Genomic DNA, 19,183 nt, shown 5'->3' on the forward strand with positions numbered 1-19,183 from the left:
TTATACATATATAGATATATATTCCAATTGGAAACGAGTCAGGCGGCCATCACTGTTTACGTTTCTATCCCCCCGAAATCAGTCCAAGGCCATTTAAAGGCAACCCCCGACACTTGACTGAAAGCGAGAGTTTGGTGTACATATAGTTTGTTGATCGATACATCTCAAAGATGCGAACAAATAAACTGCTAATAATATTCTTGTATTTTAAATATATAAAAAAAAGTTTTTTCAAAACCATTTTTTTGGCACTTCATAAATCGGTACTGGTAGGTCATGAAAGTTTCAACATTAGGTCGATTGATGTATCTCGAAGACGCGAACAAATAAACTTGATATCGTATTGCTGTATTGGATATTGACAAAGTTTTCCTCATAGAAACCAGGTAAATTTTGTTTTAAATTTCGAAACTAAAAAAAAAACACACTTTTAAATGGCCGATCTAGTTCAAAATTCTATCAGACTTAGATATTATTCGAAGGTAGAATTCGGAAAATTTTTTGATCATAGTTCTTCTATAAAATAACCGTGATCAATAAATTTGCCGAATCGCACCTTACATTTTTTTTATTTATATCTCCAAACTAAACAAAAAACTCTTTTAAATGACCGATATAGCTCAAAATCCTATCAAAACCTAGATGTCAATCGAAGGTACAATTCGGCAAAAATCTTGATCATAGTTCTTTTATAAAAGAATCATGATGTATATATTTGCCTTGTACCTCCGATGCTTGTTAAATATTTTAACAACAAAAAAACACTTTTAAATGACCGATCTAGCTCAAAATTATATCAGTCTTCAATACCAATCGAAAGTACAATTTTTCCAATAACTTGATCATAGTTCTATTATGAGAGAAGTATGATCGGCAAATTTCTTGATCATAGTCCTTTCATAAAAGAACTATGTTCAGGATATTTGAGGAATTGTGATCTAGCTTAAAATCTTATCAGACTTGAATATCAATCGAAGGTATAATTTGGAAAATGTTTTGAGCATCGTTCTTTTATAAAAGAACTATGATCAAGATATTTGAGGAATCCTACCTTCAATTTTTTGAGAACTGTATGAGGCATTATCGGTGAGGGGGGAGGGAAGTTTTTTATATTAACCTAGAATTCCGTGTTGTTTATTTGAATAACACGTTCTTTCCTAACATTCCTCCAACCGAGGTCGTTGATCAGTCTCTCTAACAATCACCCCAGGAAAAGAGATTCACAAAGTCACCATGTAAACTTGTGCAGAAATCGCCCGATTTCAAACGTAATACCGATCTGGCCCCGATCGGATTTCCCGATCTGGCCCTGATCGGTAGAACTCTGTGGCCCATACCTGGGCCCGAACGGACCGATTTCCTACTGAAACGCCATCTCCATGCGCTCGCAGAACTAGTGCTGCTTGATTTTTTCTGGCAGTGCAGTGAAATTTGTATACATACTACTCGTTTATAATATTCTAGCAATGATTAAAAATGCATAAGGCGAGTAAGCCACGTGTTCGGAGGCACCAAACACCAGTCAGTAGACCTCGAAACCTGTGCGAGGAAGATGAGAGTAAGTAATTACTCTCTGCGGGCTCATTGAGACCTAACCTCAAATAAATTAATAATTAAATTGTTTTAGGTAGAATTAGTATATTTACCATCAGATGAGTCAAATATTATTATGTGATGAAATTGATTAAGTTCTTTTGTTTTCAATTATTATTAAAGAACTCAAGGTTTTTCGATTTAATGTAGAGTTGAAATTGACAAATCTATTGACAAGAAATGAATTGCAGTATGCAGAAAATTGTAATGTTTTTAAATTATAAGAGTAAAATATGTGATACAATCAATTATGTTATTGAAACTTCGATTCTGTATTAATAATAAATTGATTACAGAAATATATTAAGGACAAATGTTCATAACATTCCAGCAAGAGCTAGTTACTCAACTGCGCGCGCGTCGCATTCGCCATCTAATTGGTTTCGCGCGAAGTTTAAAATGATAAGCAAAGTTTTTTTCTTTTTTATTATAAACAATGATATTTCAACTTAGAAAAACGTCCATTAGATTGAAATTAATTAATAACAATAAAAATTAATTAAATTCATATTCTGTAAATAATATTAAAAACAACCAGAAATATTTAATTCAAACATTTACATTCTTGTTTAAAAGTTGTTTGGTCTATATTTCTTATTAACCGATTAAAAAAAAAATAAAAATATTTCATAAATGATAGCGCAATTTTTTGGCGAAAAAATTATATACAACCACCTTCTCGAATTTTTCAAGAAGTAATGCAATTGACAGAAAATTCAATTTATTTACAGTAAAATGTAAATAAATCGTAAATCATAGGTTATTTCCCGATGACTTTCTTTGGAAGCATTCGAAAATGTCAAGTTGTAGGGAATCTTTTTGCGAAAAAACTTTTTCTAATTTGTTAAAAAGTTTTATAGACAACATTTTTTTCAAGAGATTAAAATTGTTGCTTAAAATATTTCTGATTATAATCAATTTTTTTCATAAAAAACAAACCTTTTCCTCGAAACTGATACCATCCACAATAATTTTACGTTTTTCAAAAGTATAATTAAATTTTGTATTCTGAAACCTTTTCTTTTCGTGCCTGTAGTACGTTATTTTTTAATTCAAATAACTTAATTGGAAATTCAGAATATTAAAATAGCCTTCGAAAGGAGAGGACTATTCGATATTTTCGAGTTTACTTATATTAAATCTCCATTTGTGAAATTCATGAATGGATTATAATGAAACTCATCGTGTACCGATTGGGTTTCCTAATCGGGTGTCCCGACCTGGCCCCGATCTGGGCGTGTGTTTCATGCGCGGCCTGGCCCCGACCAAGATTTTAAAAAAGAGTTTTTAATGATTATACAAAATAAGAAACTTATAAAATGTTTTTTTTTTATAAAAGATCTAAAAATACTTTAAATATAAGTAAGGTTTGCTTAGGGGCGTCTTCATTAAATCTGCGATAATGTGCGCCTAGAACGCTTGTGGCGTAGCTTTTTCTATTAGATTAGCGTAAGCCAGTTTGTAGTGACGTATGGGAAAAAAAGTCGGGAGACAGTAGTGAATTTCTCGACTTCGCAATATAAAGTATTTACGCGAACAAGTCTACGATATTAGAATTAGATTTACCCTCTCAAGTCTCGACCGAACTGGTACGTTCGCCAACAAGAAGCATGCAGTCTAGAAATTAATTTTGAATTTAGATGAGTAGAGTTACATCCCTTGAGAATGCACAGTACGGTTTCGACAAATTGAGTTATTACGGGTCATGCTGCATTTAGAATATCATGGAAAATTCTAGAATAAATTACATAAAAGTTCTAAGACCGATCATTTCATAATTATCGTCAAAACGAGATTTTTCAAAATCTTAACATCAGTAGTTTTTAGCATCGTTAATTCTCATCTCAGTGTAAAACACGTGTGTGTCAAGAGTGTTAAAAATTAAACTTACAACCTCAAAATTATTAGGATAACAAAAAATAGTTTAGTCGCATTGTTGATAAACCAAAACAGGATTATTTTCGAAATCTTGATTTTTTTATTGGGAAATATTCTCAAGATTCATCAAAGACTATTTTTGAAAATGTCGTGAGTAATATTTTTCCAATATCATTCGGGGTTTTCCCAGATCTGCGAGCAGAGTAAACAGCCTGATCGATAGGTTTTATATAATCTAAACCTAAAATATAGGATTTGAAGTTCTAAAAGGTATGTAGAATTTCCTACTTCCTCTTCAGTAAGTCAAAGTATGCGTGTTGTCGATTTTTTCACAGACAATTATTAATACAAAACAGGGTTACTACTAAATCCCGATTTTGAATTTCCCTGACTTTTCCCAAATAAATTTTTCATTTTCCCTGCCTGTATGTCAAATTTTCTTTTATATTTAAAAGAACCTTACACCCAGGAGATCAATAATGTTAATGTAAAACAAATATTTGTTTCTAAATTTCTTTTAAACACTTTTGTGAAATAGTCATACAACATTTTATAAGGGGCCATCCACAAATTAAGTCTGATATACCAGGGTGTCGATCGATTCCTAGTAATAAATGTCAAGGTCTTTTCGAGGCTTTCCATGTTAAGAAATTAATTTTTTCCAGGCAACCTTTTTTTAAATCAAATAATTAAATAACCATTTCTTATACATGTAAAAGAAAAAACATTTCTTTTTTTTATTGGATAATAATTTCTAAAAAAAAATCAGAATCATAAATAAACAAATTCTTATTTTTTGTGAACATAAGTCCTCTTTCTTAAATCTTTCAGAATTAAATAAAAATCTTTTTAATGTCTTTGAAATCCTTGAAATTTTTGTAATCTTTTGTTGTTTGGATAATCCATAGAATTTTCAAATTTAGAAAAAAGTGGTCTCAAAATTTTTCAAAATGCGCTCACTTTTTGGAATTTTATCAAAAATGGCTAACTGATGAAGTTGAACAATCTAATCTGTTAATTCTTTTAAAAGTTATCGTGCTAACAAACTAAAATCTACAAATCCACAGACAGACAAACAGATAAAAACGGGGTGGGGGTCAAATTTTACACAAATATAATACCTTCCCTAATGAGAATGTAATAAAAATATATTATTTAAAGTAAATAAGAAATACACAATATATTAAAAATTTTTTTTTTAAATTAAATTTTAAATTTAGTTAAAATTACGACTCACAATTTAATTTAAGCAATTATACTTTCCTGTATCACGGTACTGTGTAAATAATAACTCGCCTGATAAAATATTTGAAAAATACTAAAATGTTCAAATTCTGGAAAAAACGCCTTTTGTATGATTCAAAATGAAACGCTTTAAATTCTTAACATTTCATGTACAGCAAAATATCTGAGTTTTTAACAAACTAGTTGAATTTTTAACCAAAACGATGAATTTGTCAACCGAAGAGTTGAATTTCCAGTCAAGAAAGGCTTTTGATTCATATTTTTCAATCAAAGAGTTGTTTTTTTTTAAAATAAATATATGACATTTTTTATCGAAATAATTAGTTTTGAAACGAAAAAGAACACTCTTGAACAAAAAAGTTAAATTTTTAAGCGGAAAAGATGAATAGTTGGAAAATAGTTGGACTTTCTACAAAATAGTTTAATTTTGAACAAAATACATGAATCTTCAAACAAATTTTTTAATTTTCAAACCGAAAACATTTATTTTCTACCAAAAAGTTAATTTTCAACCGACTGGTTGATTTTTCTATCATTTTTAAACCAAAAAGATAAATTTTCAACAAAAGAGTTGAATTACCAACAAAAAAGTTCAACTTTAACCAAATAGTTGAATTTTGTACAAAAAACAAATTTCTACCCCCATGCAAACAAATTTTAAACAAAATAATTACATTTTCCACTAAAACGATGAATCTTCAACAAAATAACTAAATATTTTACAAAGTCCTTACAATTTTAAAAAATAGTACATTTTTATCCAGAGAAGACACATTTTTAACAGAAAACAACAGAAAACAACACTTCTTAAACAAAAAGTTAAATTATAAATAAAAATCGTCATTTTTCAACCAACTAGCAGAACTTTATACCAGATGGTTGAATTTTTAACAAGAAGCATGAATTTTTTTACCAAAAATCCGAATCATAGTGGGGATTCGTCTGACGATTTAAAATTCAGGGTCATTTCCCGGTTAAACTTTTAGTTGAAAAAATTTATTATCAAGAAAAAATAACGAATTTTCAACTAAAATGATGAATTTCCGACTGGAAAAGATTAATTTTAAACAAAAAAGATGAGTTTCAAGTTTAACAATGATTATTAAACTGAAATAATTGAATTTTCAAATAAACAAAAAAATCATTTTTACCAAAAAACATAAAATCTAAACAAAAAATTAAATAATTAAATTTTAAGTAAGATAAATCAATTTTTAACTAAACAGATGAATTTCCAAATAAAACTATGAAATATTTAATTGGAATAAATCAAATTTTCAGTTAAAAAAATTACTTTCCAAAAAAAACTAACTTTCAATAAAAAAAAACTAACTTTAAAAAAATTGTTACAATTTTAAACAAAGTGATGAATGTTTAACTAAAATTGTAAATCATTAAATGGAATAGTTAAATTTTAAACCGGAAAGACTAATTTTCATAAATTGAATAATAGTTACATTTTCAGTTCAAATGAAAAATAATTTTCTACCAAAAAATAAACAAATCTTGAACACAATAGTTAAAGCTTAGGCAAAAAATCTCATTTGTATCCGCAGAAGAAAGAAATTTTCAATCAAATAGCTCGTATTTCAGCTAAAGAAATTAATTGTTAATTAAAATAATGAAACTTTAAGCAAAAAAAGGGATTCTCAACAAAATTGATAAATATTTTCTGGAATACTTGAATTTTTAACCAAAAAGAAGAATTTTTAAACATGAAGATTAATTTTCTACAAAAGGGCGAATTTTTCACAGAGTACATAAATTTTCAAGAAGTTAGTTTAATTTCGGAATAAAAAATATCAATTTTGAAGCAGATAGTTGAATTTTCATCCAAGAAAGATACATTGCCAACCATTTTTAAAATTTTTTTACTAAAGAAGGATGAATTCGTAATGAAGAATGTAATGAAATTTTCTATTATAATTCAGCAATATTTCTTCTTCGAAATACTACTTCTACCAAGTCAAAATAAATTAGGAGTAAGCGAATAAAAACGTGATAAATCAATTTTTTGAAAAAGTGAGATAACGATTTTTCAAATAATAAATTATGATTTAATCAGAGTGAACTGTGATATTCTGAAAAATCTGCGACTGTAGATAAAGTAGAAATCAATTTTCTAAATTGAACAAAATTATTAAAATAATGAAAGCTTAAATTTTTCTGCGATCTGAAGTAAATTCCCGGGTTTTTAAATTAAATTCACGATCATTTCCCGGTCATTTTTCGGCCAAGTCACCAAATGTTTGAACTTGCTATCAAAAGATTGGGGCTAAGCTGACCCTTTTTTTAAAGTAGTTTTTTAATTTTAAAAAATGTTGTTCGACAACGTATTAGGTATTTTTGGATCGAGAATTTAGTTGGCTTGACAGATTTTACATCATTTTAATTTTTATAACAATTGATAAACAAATCTTTTTTGTTTAAAATCACCAGTAAAATTTCGTAGTCAACTAAATTCTTGATCCAACCATACCTAATACTTTGTCAAACAAAACTTTTGAAAATTAAAAACTGACTTTAAAAAATGGGCTAGTCTCACTCTCTCTAAATCGATTATATTTTAATCAAAAAATATTTTAATTTAAAATTAATAATGCACCCTATACCCATAACACAAAGCAACCCAGTGGGCACAACATTTGACGACGTCTTTACGACGTCGTTACGACATCTTTACGACAACTTTACGACATCCTATGTCCATGTCGTTAAGATGTCTTTACGATATCGTAAATAAGTCGTATGATCTGACGATGTCTTTACGATATTGCAAAGACACTGAAACGACGTGGACCTAGGATGTCGTAAAGTTGTCGTAAAGATGCTGTAACGATGTCGTAAAGACGTCGCCAAATTTTGTGCCCACTGTGAACGTCAAAGTAACTAAAATTAAATTTCTAAATCACTGCAAAAATCGAAACTAAGTTACGTTTCAAGTTACTTCAAAAAAATAATAAAATAAGGAAGTCACCCTAAAAGTTAAAAATAATGTAACTTTTCCGTAATATAGTTACTTATAACAAGTTGCTACCTATCTCTGTTCCTGGCTTTATTTGTTTTTCCACTTTGCTAAATGGATCTGCAATGGCCGATATTATGTTTCTTTTACGCCCATGGATTTACGTAATGAAAGAGTGTGCAATCTGAAACCTAAATTTGCATTATGGACCAATGGTCTTTTTCGTTTTATTTTATATTTGCATTATCGACCGCTTCTCGAGATTTCATCATTAGCATCATAACTGGAATGCAATTTCCCTTCGCTTTGTAGGTGAAAATATTACTTCGAGAGTTCTTGCATAAGCTGCTTTATAAATTAAATTTCCCTTGAAAATGAAATTTATGCAATGTCAGTTTTATTTACCGCAGGTGATGTATCTGTCTGTATCATCATTATTTAAATGGCCGAGTTTATATTTAATTATTATTATACCATTAAGTCAAATCCCTTTCGGGGTAAGCGTGACTCACTCGGTTATAGGCTCGTTATACTGTACACAGAATTTTACCGACGAGAAATTCGGATTGAAATCAAATTTAAATGGATTTAAATATTTTCCTCAGAATTATTCTTTTTCGTTTATTTTTCACCGGAAATTGAATTTTAAACCAAATTTAAATGATATAAAGCTATGAAATATTGCAAAAATACTGATGTTGACGTTTATCGGTAATTGATTATACAAATACATGTATTAGAAATGTTCGTAATTTGTTTTCAAAGCTTACCAATTTGGATAAAAAAAAATTAGTTAAAAATCGAGAGTTCGCTTCCAGGAAAAATAATTTCAAATCGAGTAAGAATCGAAAAAAAATTATGAAATTAAATTTGAACAGCTTAAGGTAGTTTTCGTGCCAAAAGTCAGATATCTAAAAAAATAATATTTCTAATATTCTAAGAATCTAAATATTATAACTGCTGTCATTACGAATAAACAATATTATTTTTTATGAAAAATGTTAAAATTCACACAAAAAATTAATTTTAACTGCTTTTTGCAGTTGAATTTTTGCTCACTGTCGCTTCTTACCACTTTAATCAAAATTATTGCATTTTAATAACTGACGGCTCATTTTTTTCGGCAAAAAATTCTCTACAACTCTACTATTTCTAATTTTTGAAATATAATATAATATAATTATTTGTTGAAAAAATTCCAAAGTTCCATATAATAGTATTTTCGTGGGTTGCCTCGCACAGGTCTTTTTATTAAACGCGCCTGAACTGTTTCCAATTAGAACGCACAATATTGCGCAATATACTCCACTGAGTGATCGCGCACTGCGACCCTCACGAGATAAGAGTCGCAATAGTCTCTCGCCCTGTCCCCTGAGAAACTGCCTGGACCAGCAGTTCTAGGAATTATAAAGCCGGACCGGCTTTTAAAAGACCTGAAGTGTACACTGTATCCTTGAAAATCCTTTGAAAACGTAAAAATCTCCCAAATCTTGTTTAAAATGTTAGCAAACAATTTTAATTCGTTGACATCACAACAATCGGTTAAAATTCCTTAAAATTCCTTGATTCCTAGTATCCTGAAATTTTATTTTTTTATTTCTCGTTAAACTCCACGAAATCTTTCAAAATACACTACAATCTTGAAAATAATTCTTTGAAATGCTAATAATCTCTTTAATCTAGTATATTCCTAGAAATTCTTTGAAATTCCGCGCCACATCTTGAAATCTTTAGTATCTTTTAAAATACCTTAAAATTGTTTTTAGACGAAAATTCAGTTAATTAAAATCGTGTAAATCTTTTAATTTTTCTTGAAAGACCCTTTAAGTTTTCTATAATCCCAGAAAATTCTTGCAAACCTCATTAAGTTCCCTAGAATCTAACAAAATATACTATACTCTTTGAAATCCTTTGAAAATGACAAAATTTCTTAAATCCTGTAAAATCCCATAACAAAATTTGAATTCCAGTATAGCATTTCGAAATGTTCAATATATCTTCGAAAATTCGTTTAAAATTTTTTTGTTGTAATTCATTGAAATCATCAACATCTTTTAAAACTCCTCCAAATCCCTTAAAATTTTCTATAATCCTATAAAATCCTACACTATATTCTCTTAAGTCCTTTGAAAATGTCAAGATTTTCTAAAATTTCTGACAAATGTTTTTTTTTTTTAATTAATTGAAATGGTCAAAATCCCCCAAATCTTGTGAAGTCCCTAGAAATATTTTGAAATCCCGCATAAAATCTTGACGTTTTCAATATTTTCTAAAATTCATTAAAAATTTTAATTTTTTTAAATTTATTGAAATCGTCGAAATACATCCCAAATCCTCTGCAATCCCTAGAATTCGGTTGAAATCCCACATAAAATCTTGACATCTTCAGTATTTTCTAAAAATCCTTGAAAATGTTTTTTTTTTAATTAATAGAAATCGCCAAAATTCCGTAAAAGTCCCTTGAAATAAAATAAATAATCCGTGAAACCCTATAAACTTCAGTACATCTTTAAATCTTTAATACCTTCTAAAATTCATCAAAAATATTTAAAACTTTTTTTTAATTGGATTGGAATCTTTTGAAATTATTTTAAATGTCCTTGAAATTTTCTCTAATACTGCAGAATTGATTAAAATCTGATTAAATTCCTCCGAATCTGCTAAAACAACCACATTATTTAAAAACATTTAAGACCTTAAAAATCTCCCAAATCTGATGAAATCCCGTATAAAGTCTTGAAGTCTTCAATATCTTTTGAAATTCCTTGAAAATGTTCTTAATTTTTTAATTGATCGAAATCGTCAAAATCCTTAAAAAATCCTTAAAAGTACTTTGAAGTTTTCTATGAGCCCACACAATTCTCTGAAATCTCATTAAATGCCTCAGCATCTTTTAAAATACACATTATTCTTCAAAATCCTCAGCAATCCTCAAAATTCCTCAAATCCTATGAAATCTTCTGAAATCCCGCATAAAATCTTGAAACCTTCAACATCTTTCAAAATTCATTAAAAATGATTTTTTTCAAATTCATTGAAATCATCAAAGTCATTACAAATTTCTTTAAAGTTCATTGAAAATGTATGTAATTCTACAAAACTCGTTGAAATCTTATTCAATTTCTCGGAATATCCCCAAATACACTATATTCTTTAAAATCCTTTGAAATTTGTAAAAATCTCTTTAATCCTATAAAACCTTTGAAAACCCCGTTAACAATTTCTTAAAGATATCTTAAAATTTTTTTTAAATGTATCAAGATCGTTAAAATCTACCAATTTCTGTGAAATCCCTAGAAATCTTTTGAAATTTCGTATAGAATCTTGAAATATTCAATATCTTTCGAAAATCATCAAAAATGTAAAATTCTCCTTTTAAATTCATCGAAATCATCCAAATTCCTTAAATGCCTCCTGAAGTTTTCTATAATCCTATAAAATTCTTTGAAATGTAAATTGAAGTCCAGATCTCCCAAATTATGTAAAATCCCTACAAATATTTTTATTAATTTATTATTTTGAAATTTAATTTTAAAAGTATTACTGCACACTGAGGGTTGCAAGAATTGAAAATTTCACAAGAATGAAAGTTTACGTAAAGATTTTGCAATCATGGTCAATTAGTATGAATTAATTAATTTGCAACAAGTTAGGTGGCGTCAAAAGGAAATAAAGAAATTATTAGGCTACTTAAAGGGCTTTAAGAACTATAAAAACCTTGAAAAAAGCAAGATTCCAGGGTATAAAATACTCTAGTCTCGACGTTTTACGATCAGTGCAATTTTATCGTATTTTGCGCACGCTGAAAATGTTATCATAAAATTATATGTTTCAACAAGGTTATAGCGTATGAAACAAAATGATTTATCTAGACTCGGAAAAATTGTTAATCCAATTGTAAAAGAAAATTATATTTGGCCCCATATTAATCAAGAAATCATTTTGTAATAGTTTAATTATTTATTGAGTACTCAAGCCTTGGACTCACTTTAGGGACAAAAAATAGTGTAAATATGTAACAAATTTTTAAAAATAGGGAATAGTGTCATAAATTTTTTTGAATATTTAAAATTAACTTCAATGTTTACTTAAAACTGTATTGTTTGGATAATAGGTTATGAAAATTCCTATCTATTTGTAGCAGACTTTAAAATCTTTTCCGTTTTTTTTTCATTTTTCTACTTAAGTGCAAACTCAATTAATATACAGGGTGGGCCATTTTAATTGACACCCAAATTTCTCGGTTTGTAAGAGGTAATGAAAAAAATGGTTTAGACAAAATTTGTTTGGGAGAAAGGGGGCCATTTATATTTGTAATTAGTTTCGACCTTGAACTTGATTTCAAAGACATTTGAAGGTCAAAGTGTTTTCTTAAATGGGAATCCCTATTTTTGACACCGGATTCGAAAAAAACGGGAAATTTTACGTGCAAAGTGGTATTTAAATTTTTTCTTCATCTTCAGAAGGTTATTTCAAGGTTAAATGCTAAAAAACGATGGTTGTGATATTCGATTCTGTTTTCTGATAGAATAATTGTAGTTAATGTACATTTATGGGGAATACTCAACTCCAATATGATAAAGATCGTGAAAATGTTGACTTCGATATAATTTTTCAAGGTCATTTGAAGGTCAGAGAGACTTTTCTTGCGGAAAACCTTGTTTTTGACCACCGACTATGAAGGATTGAAAATTTGAACGTTAGCCTTGATACTTTAATTATTGTCCTTGTTGTTTTGATCTTGCAAAGATCATTTCAAGATCTAATGCTAAAATGTGCTTGCTATCTACGATTATTCTATCAGAAAACTCAATCGAATATCGAAACCACAGTTTTTTTTAGCATTTAACCTTGAAGTGACCTTCTGAAACTCATGGAAAAAATGTTGTAATGCCCTTGCGAACATAAAATTTTCCGCTCTTTTCGAATCCGGTGTCAAAAATAGGGATTCCCATTTAAGAAAACACTTTGACCTTCAAATGGCCTTAAAAATCAAGTTCAGGGTCAAAACTAATTGCATAGATAAATGGCCCCCTTCATCCTGAACAACTTTGGTCAAAACCATTTTTTTCCATTACCTCTTAGAAACCGAGAAATTCGGGTGCGTCGATTAAAGTGGCCCACCCTGTAGAATCCAATAAGAATATCAAGCTATTTTTGGTTTAAAGTTCATTCCTCTCGATTGAAAAGTCTACTCTTAAATTTTTAGTTAAAAATACTCTTTTATTGAAAAAAATTATTATTTGGTTCAAAATTTAATTATTTTATTGAAAAAACAAAACACTTTTATAAAAAATATATACATTTTGGTTAAAAATTCAATTGTTTGATAGAAAATTCGTTTTTTCATATTGAAAATTCAACTACTTGGTTGCAAGTTGATCTAGTTTCTAAATATATACATTTTCTTCTATAATTCATAATTTCATTTCTAAATTCTTTTTTTTTTTTGTTTTGTCACAAATTATATTTTTTTAACAGTCAATTTAATTATTTTGTAAAAATTCGAAAATCTTGTTTTTTTTTCTAGAAAATTCAACTATTTAGGTAAAAAATTTAAGAATGAAAAATATAGATTAGAAATTAAGCAAATATGTTTTTAAACTAACATTAAATTTATTGTTTGAAATGGTTAGTTAAAAATTGATGTAATTTGTTGAAAATTCGTGTTTTCTGATAGAAAATTCAGAATTTTGCTTAAAAATGTATGAATTTTGTTGAAAGTTTGTGTTTTTTGATAGAGAATTAATTTCATTGATTTGGTATAAAACTGAATTATTTGGTTAAAAAATTAAATTGTTTTACAGAGAATAGGTTTAAATTATTGTTAATTAATTTTCATTAATAAAAATTTAACGAAACCATTTTTGGTTGAAAATGTATCTTTTTTAGTTTGGAAATTCCACTATTTAGGTACAAAATTTAAGAACGAAAAATATAAACTAAAAATAAGGTAAAAATATATTGAACTAACATCCCATCTATAGTAGAAAATCAGTTTTTTTTCTTTGTCAAAAATGCAACTGCATTGATGAAAAATAATCTAGATTAAATGAGGATTCAAGTATTATTGTTTAATTAATCATTTTTGGTCATATTCAACTATTTTTTATTTGTTAATAAAATCTTTTTGGGATTAAATATTAAAACTATTAAATTTTTTGTTGGAGATTAATATTTCCAGGTTGAAAATGTCACTGTTTCATAGATAATTCCTCTCTTTGGTTTGAAAATTCAACAACATTTTAGAAAATGAGTTTTCTCTTTATTAAAAATTAATTTTTTAACTATAACTTAACAATTTATTTTTTGGTTTCAAATTGTTTTTTTTAGTTGAAAATTTAAGTATTTGATTGAAAATTCAAGCATTGAAAAAAATGGTCTTTTTCTATAGAAAATTAATTCTGTTGGTTTGAAATTTAACTATTTGGTATAAAATGTATGTATTTTGTTAAAAATCAGTCTTTTTGGGTTATATGCAAGTCAGAGTGGCGATTGGGCATACGATTTCAAAGTTCGGGTCATTTCTCGGTTTTATCCGGTCGAGTTCTTCAATTTTCCGGGTCAAATAAAAGAAAAACTTTCATACTTATTTCTAAACGCAAAAATTTATTTTAAATAATGTCGTTCATTCTAAACATCCTTTAAAACAACAGAGAAAAAATTGCAAAATAAATGAATTTTCAAATAAAATTATGAATCATCAACTGGAATAGTAAAATTTTAAACCAAATAGATAACTATTACTAAACTGACTATTAACTAAACTAAAAAATATCTAACTGAAATACTTGAATTTTTAACTAAAAAGATGCATTTTTAAATAATAAGCTTAATTTTCGTACAGAAAGATTAATTTTCTGCAAAAGAAATCAATTTTTCAACAAAATTAGTTTTCAACAAAAAAAAGTGATTCTGCAAATTAATTTAGTTGAACTTTCAATCAGAAAAAAACATAATTTTTACTGAATAAGATAAATTGTCAACCAAAACTGAAATAATTAAGTTTCAAGTTAAGAAAATGAATATTCAACTATAAGACGAAATTTCGATAATAAATATAATTTTTTACCCAAAAATTGAATAATTTTATTTTCTGTGAAAAAATGAATATTCGAGTAAAATGATGAATATTCCATTGGAATATTCGAATTTTTTAACCAAAATAAATAATTTTTAAACAAGGAGAGTAGAGAAGGTAAATTTCCCATCAAAATTGGAACGTTTAAATACTGAGTTGAAAAAATTAACTTTTAACCAAAGTGATGAGTTTCCAACTAAAATGATTAATCTTAAACTGGAATGGAAGAATTTAAAACCTATAAAAAATGAATTTTGAACCCATAACTTTATTTTTCTACAAAAAAAAAAACAATTAATTTTCTACAAATTACATGGCTTAAAAAATAGTTTAATTTTTAATTTAAAAATATCAATTTTGAACCAAATAAATGAATTTTCATCTAAAAGAGATCATATTGAAACCAAAAAGAGCATAGTTGGGTTTTTCGTTAAAATCTAATTATTAACCAAAAAAAATTCGGATTTTCAAAAAAAAATTTAAATTAAAAACATTGATTTTCAACAACAGAGTTTAGGCTTTAACTACTACTTGAATTCCTTTTTTTCTAAAATAAGGAAGAAGAAAGTTTTAAATTATGACGAATTTTGAGTTGGAACAGGAATTTTTCAAACACTCCTTTCTTCTAAATCCCAGTTTTAATTATTTAAAAAAATCCCGTTCCATGTCAAAAATTCCCTGTTCCAAGGGAAATTTGATTTCTTTACCGATACTCCCTGTCCGGTTTTTAAATTCAATTCCCGGTCTTTCCTGGTTTCCCAGTCAAGTCGCCACCCTGCAACTTTTTTTTATTTAAAATTAAAATCTTTTTTGTTTGAACATCAACTATTACATTTATTGGTAAAAATTAGTATTTTGCGGTTAAAAATTCAAATGTTTCGTTGAGAAATAGTCCGTTTGCTGGTTTCAAAATTCAAAAATTTAGTAGAAAATTTAACTATTTTGTTGATAATCCTTAATTATCCATTGAGACATAATGTGGCCAATTATCGAAGAAGTTCAAAAATATGTTTTAAGGAATAATAAAGAAATAGTAGCATTAGCAGACAATTGTGAGAAAATATTACCTTTAGTGTTATTTTCTTCGAAATAGTAGGAAAATAGCAAAATCGTTAACAAAAAGTGTTAATTGCTTACTGTATGAGTTCTGATGAAAACTTTTTAAGTTTTTGAACATGATAATCAAACATTTTTATTCGCAATAGTTTTTATAAAAACCATTTCACCTATGAACAATAGATTTTGATGAAGAACTTATTTTAATAACAATTTTTTTTCATATGCCACTTCCAATCATTTACATTCATAAAGAATGAAATATGTGCATTAAAGTTTATTATTAATTTTATACTCGATTAATGCAAACTTTAAATTTCTTTACAAATTTTAACTTTTAAGTTTTAATTATTTTATTTTATAATTATTTTTATAAATTATTTTAAAATTATTATTTTCCTCTAAGCGCTTAGTTCTCGGCTTTTATTTAACAGACTATTTGTATTTTGCGTCGGGCAACAACATTTAAATTTCATTCCAATATTCCTACCGGAAGTTTGCTATTTCAAAACATGTAGTAAATTTTAAAAATTGGTTAAAAATAAACAGAATTCAAATTATTAAATTAAAAAAATTAGCTAAAATTTAAAAATTATCATTTCTTTATAAAAGCTCTGTTCTCTGATTTTTTTAAAACGTGTGATTTGTATTTTATTTCGGAAAAACGCATACGAATTTGATCTAAATATATCTACAGGAAGACTGCTATTTAAAAACAATTTTCAATCTAAAAACTTGGCTAAAATTAAAAAAATTATAATTTTCGTCTAAAAGATCTGTTCAACGATATTTTTAATAGATGACTTGTATTTTATTTCGGGAAAAAGCATACGCATTTCACCTCAATATCCCTACCGGAAGACTGCCATTTCAAAAAATATATTTGATTTTAAAATTTAATTAATGTCTAAAAAATTCGGATGTACCTATAAACACTAGGTTTTCAGATTTTATTCTTTAAATTACTAGTATTTTATTAGGACAATACCCACAAAAGTTTTGTACCAATATCTCTACCAGAAGACTGTTATTTAAAAATGTTATTAAACATTAAAAATTGGATAAAATTTAAAAAATTATAATTCTCTTCTAACTGCTCAGTTCTGAGATATTTTGTAATGTATTACTATTACTTTATATTGGAAACACCATAAAATTAAAGTATTTGTTAAATTTTCGTTAAAATTAAAAAAATTCTAATATACCTCTAATCACTCGTTTTCTGATTTTGTTTTAGAAATTACTAATACTTTATTGAGGTAAACGCCAAAAAATAGATCCTACTATCCCTGAAAAAGGCTACTGTTTAAAAAAAGTTATTCAATTTTTTTAAAATTATTAAATTTAAAAAATGTTTTAAATGATGAAAAATGAAGAAAATTAACAAAATTTAATTCTCCTTTAAAAGCTCATTTTCTGGATTTTATTTCACAAATTACTTCCATTTTATGGCAGACAATAGTGAAAAAATTCCATCAAAACATCCCAACCGGAAGACTGCTATTTGAAAAAATATAATTAAGTGAACAAAATTTTTTTAAATTAATAGAATTCTAATTTTCCTCTAAGCACTCAGTCCTCGGATTTTACTTTACAAATTACTTTTAATAGATGTGGGACAACGGCAACAAAAAAATGAATCCAAATATTGCTAATGGAAGACTGCCATTTTACAAATTTGTCTTTTTGATTGGAAAATTAATTTCTTTTTATAGAAATTTCATCTTCTTGGTTAGAAATGCAATTTTTTGACTGAAAATTAAACAGTTTCAATTGAAAATCAACTTTATCGTTGAAAATTCATTTCATTTTTGTTCAAAATTGATTTTAATTAGTTCAATTCAACTGTTTTTTATTTTAAATTATTTTTTTTTAAATATTAGCCTTTATATTTTTTGCTGTTAATTAACCTTTTTAGGTTAATTAATTTAGGTTAATTAGGTGGAAAGTTGATCTACTTTCTTCAAAATTCATTTTCCTTGTTGAAGATTCACAATTTTACTAAGAAATTCATATCTTTGGTTGAAAACGTAACTACTTTGTTAAAAATTTGATTTTTGAGTTGAAGATTAATTTGTAAATTTGTAAATTAAATTTGTAAGATTAATTTGTAAGTAAAAATGTAACTATTTGGTTTAAAATTAACTTTCTGATTGAAAATGTATCTATTTTAAGGAAAATTCTTTTTCCTATAGACATTTTTTTTCTTAATGAACATTTAACTATTCCATTTTTGTTTCAAAGTTAGCTTTTCAAATTGAAAAAATCAGCTAATTGGTTAAACATTTATCATTTTGATAAGAAAATGCTTATATTTTGTTGAAAATTCCTCTTTTTTCACGATTCAAGTATTTTGTTTAAAATTCGTATTTTTTGGTCAAATTCAGTTGTTTTTTAATTGAAATTAAATTTTCTTTGTTGACATAACAAATATTATATTTTATGCTGAAAATGTATATTTTTATGGTCAAAATTCAATTCCTTGTTTGAAATTAAACTACGTTCTTCCAAATTTATTTATCCGGTAAAGGATTTATAATAATTATAGTAAGAAATTCATCTCTTGGTTTTACTTTGTTAAAAATTTATTCTTTGGCTTAAAAATTAATTTTTCCAATCAAAAATATAACTATGTGTTTTAAAATTAACTTTTTTTAAATTCATATTTCGCGGTTATAACCTTAACTATCTTAAGGAAAATTAGTTTTTAAAATTAAATCTGATTTTTTTGTATGAAAATTTAATTACTCCATTTTTGTTAAAAATTCAACTATTTAATTCAAATTTGAGATAATTTGTCGAAAACCCGTATTTTTGGAAGAAAGTTAACCTTCTTTGAAAATTAAACTGTTTTTTTACAAAGCCCGTCTTGTTGGCTTGAAAATGGAACATTTTGAATACAATTTTTTTCCTCATTGACTGAAAAATCTTCCTATGTTAAAATTTCAACTTTATTTGAAAGCTGGCATAACAACAGCTTGCACAGAATTTGAGGTACGAGTGTATTTTATTTAAAATTTGTCTTTTTTGTTTAAAAATTCATTTCTTTTCGTAGAAATTTCATCTTTTTTGTTAGAAAAGCAACTGTCTCATTAAAAATTAATCTCTTTCGAATAAAAATGAAATAAGTTGTTGAAAATTTAATGTTTTGTAGAAAATTTACCATTTTAGTAGAAAACTTGTATTTTTTATTGAAAGTTCATCTTTTTTCACTGAAAATTAATCAGTTTTACTTGATGATTCAAGTGCTTTCTAGAAAATTTGTCTTTATTGGTTAAATTCAAATCTAGAAATATCAAATATTAAATTTTTAGTTAAAAATTGATTTTTTTAGGTTCAAAATGAATTCTTCAAACTGAAAATTT

At 26.8% G+C, this 19,183-nt stretch overlaps 1 protein-coding gene across 1 annotated transcript in view; it reads left to right on the top strand.

The window, feature by feature from the left end:
* The first annotated feature begins 3,091 nt into the window (after positions 1-3,091).
* Positions 3,092-19,183, top strand: part of LOC117177860 (inaD-like protein) — a 167,979-nt gene continuing 151,887 nt past the window's right edge. Inside the window, exon 1 of the mRNA XM_033368888.1 lies at positions 3,092-3,182. The gene's annotated coding sequence lies outside the window, so the exon portion shown is untranslated. The remainder of the gene's footprint in view (positions 3,183-19,183) is intronic.

This window comes from Belonocnema kinseyi, chromosome 8, assembly GCF_010883055.1.
Source record: "Belonocnema kinseyi isolate 2016_QV_RU_SX_M_011 chromosome 8, B_treatae_v1, whole genome shotgun sequence".
NCBI lineage: Eukaryota > Metazoa > Arthropoda > Insecta > Hymenoptera > Cynipidae > Belonocnema > Belonocnema kinseyi.